Genomic DNA, 3,237 nt, shown 5'->3' on the forward strand with positions numbered 1-3,237 from the left:
ATCTCTACTAAAAATACAAAAATTAGCTGGGCGTGGTGGCGGGCACCTGTAATCCCAGCTACTTGGGGGGCTGAGGCAGGAGGCTGAGCTGAGATAATGCCATTGCACTCCAGCCTGGGTGACAGAGCAAGACTCCATCTCAAAAAAATAAAAAAAAATAATAAAAGTGTGGGGAACCCCCACCTCTCTCTCTCTCTCCCTCTCTCTGCCTCTCTCTATCTCTTCTGCCTTCACCATGTGATGTACCTGCTCCCTCTTTGCCTTCCGCAATAACTGGAAACTTCTTGAGGTCTCCCAGACACAGATGCTTCCATATTTCCTGTAGAGCCTGCAGAACCATGAGCCAATGAAACCTCTTTTCTTTATAAGTTACCCTGTCTCAGGTATTTCTTTATACCAATGCAAGAACAGCCTAATACAGTTACCCACTATCTTTCTGCAGCTTCAATTGATACCTCTGTCCTAAATCATAGAAACATGTTTCATTATCTTCAATTTAAAGATACCCTATCCTGATTCCACATTTCCCACCAACTCTTGGCCCATTCTCAGCTACTCTTCATGATAAAATTTGACTGGACACGGTGGGACTTATGCCTGTAATCCTAGCGATTTGGGAGGTAGAGGCGGGTAGATCACCTGAGGTCAGGAGTTCAAGACCAGCCTGGCCAACATGGCGAAAACCCATCCCTACTAAAAATACAAAAATTAGCTGGGCGTGATGGTGTGCACCTGTAGTCTCAGCTACTGGGGAGGCTGAAGCAGGAGAATCGCTTGAACTTGGGAGACTGCAGAGAGCAGAGATGGCACCACTGTACTCCAGCCTGAGCAACAGAGTGAGAACCTACCTCAAGAAACAAAACAAAACAAAACAAAAACCTTTGTACTGGCTACCTCTTCCTCCTCACCTCTCATTCTTTCCTAAGTCAGTCAAAATGATCTTCATGTAATTCAGCCCCATGTTGTTTTGTAGGTCAAGAGACTGAAATCCATTCAGTAGTCCTTGTGCAGGATTCCCGCAGCTCATCTGTGGCAAAGTGAAGCCCAGAACTCTGGAAGCTGAATTCCTATTTCTTTCAAGATGTTCTCCACCCGCCTCCAACATCTTTTATCTCACCCCTATCCTGCTGATTTCACTTAATCAAAACTGACCTTAGAAGAGCTTCCCAACTCATATTTCCCTAAAGTAAACCCTAGATGAGCCAATGCCTGCCATCTTCAGCTCCTCCCCAGTCCACGCCCAAGTTCAGACGTTTCTTCTTCTCCACACCGGTTCCTCAGGTATCTGGACACACGAGAAAGGCAGAAATGTGAATGTGCCAATCACATGATCTTCAACATCCCTTGTTTCCTCAAGCTCCAGTTGAGTAAATCATATCTGCAATTTAACTCTTAACCAAGAGGCCCTTCAGTCTGACTTCAGAGACTTATTTTATGGCTCTTTGTATGTCAGGTATGAAAATGAAGGATGTCTTACTTGCTTCCCTGGGATGCTCCCACATGGTAAATCACAGGGGCATGGCAGTGGAAGGAGACTGTGTTTTAGGAAATGAAAGGCAAAGGGAAGGACCTGGCTTATAGCAGGCAGGGAGAGAAGAGGGAACAGAAGGCAAAGGCTGGAAGCTCAGGTGTTCGCAAAATGTGCTGCTGGAATCCAGGCTGACACCAACGAAAGAGGTATTTCACCCTAGACATTTACTCGCTGACAGTCCTGGGGCAAATGAGTACAGCTTTTACAGGCCAGGAACTCTCCAGTTAGAGAAGAGGCAAACCAGAGGCAAGAATCTAGCTGACCCCTGCCCATTTCAGTCTGCTAAGTCCATTTATTATGGCATCATTCACACATTTAAGATTACCTTGATGTAGGTTTTTTTTTTTTTTTTAATCTTAATTTTCTTGAGACAGGGTGTTACTCTATTGCCCAGGCTGGAGTGCAGTGGTGCCATGATGGCTCACTGTAACCTCCACCTCCTGGAGTCAAGCAATCCTCCCACCTCAGCCTCTTGAGTAGCTGGGGCCACAGACACACACTACCATTCCTGGCTAATATTTTGTATTTTTTTTTTTTTTTTTTTTTTGGTAGAGATGGGCGTCTTGCTATGTTGCCCAGGCTGGTCTTGAACTCCTGGACTCAAGCCATCTTCCCACCTCAGCCTCCCAACATGCTGGGATGACAGGCCTGAGACACTACACATGGCCAATGTAGGTAATTTTAGATGAACTTATCCCTCCCTACACTGGGCTTGGGTTATCGATTGCTAAGATGCTTCCTTTATCAAACAGTGGCATGGACCACGGAATCATAAGAAGGGCATGAAGAAAATATAGGTAAAATTGTAGATTTTGGGTATCCCCTAAGGTAGCTTAGTCTGCCTCCTGACTCCTCATCATTAATTGCTTCTGCCTTTTCTTTCCCCCTCTTGGTTACTAGAATTATGTAACTCACTTTCTGATCATTGTCTTTCTGCTTAACCCTAAAAGCCCTTTAGATTTTTTTTTTGAAACAGTCTCCCTCTGTTGCACAGGCTGGAGTGCAGTGGTACAATCCTGGCTCAGGCAACCTCCACCTCCCAGGTTCAAGCAATTCTCTTGCCTCAGCCCCCTGAGTAGCTGGGACTACAGGCATGCGCCACCACGTCCAACAAACTTTTGTATTTTTAGTAGAGATAGGGTTTCACCATGTTGGCCAAGCTGGTTTCAAACTCCTGACCTCAGGTGATCAGCCCTCCTCGGCCTCCCAAAGTGCTGGGATTACAGGCGTGAGCCACCACGTCTGGCCACCCTTTTTAGATTTTATTGATCAACCCAGAAAGCCTCTCAGTCTTTTTTGGGTCCTCAGAGCTCCCAGTCTCCTTTTGTTTGTCCTAATTAGTGGAGAGATGGGAGAAAGTGGTCCTATAGAAGCTTCTTCAGGTAAAACTATTTTTTTAATTAATCAGTCTTTCAGTTAGGAATAATACTGGTTGCATAAAACAGAGAGCCAACCTATACAGGCAGAATAAAATTACGTTTTCTTTTTCTCATACAACTAGGAGTGAAGAGGTAGGCTTTTCTAAGGCTGGTGCTATAGCTCCGTGATGCCATCAGAGGCCCTAGTTTCTGCTTACCTTTCTGCTCAGTCATGCCTTAGTGAGTGCTTCTTGCTTCATGGACACAATATGGTTGCTGTACCTCCTACATCACGTCTAAGTTTCAGGAAGGTATAACGAAGTTCTGCTGGTCTTGAATGAGCTCTGA

The sequence above is a fragment of the Mandrillus leucophaeus genome, unplaced genomic scaffold, assembly GCF_000951045.1.
Source record: "Mandrillus leucophaeus isolate KB7577 unplaced genomic scaffold, Mleu.le_1.0 Scaffold155, whole genome shotgun sequence".
NCBI classification, from domain to species: domain Eukaryota; kingdom Metazoa; phylum Chordata; class Mammalia; order Primates; family Cercopithecidae; genus Mandrillus; species Mandrillus leucophaeus.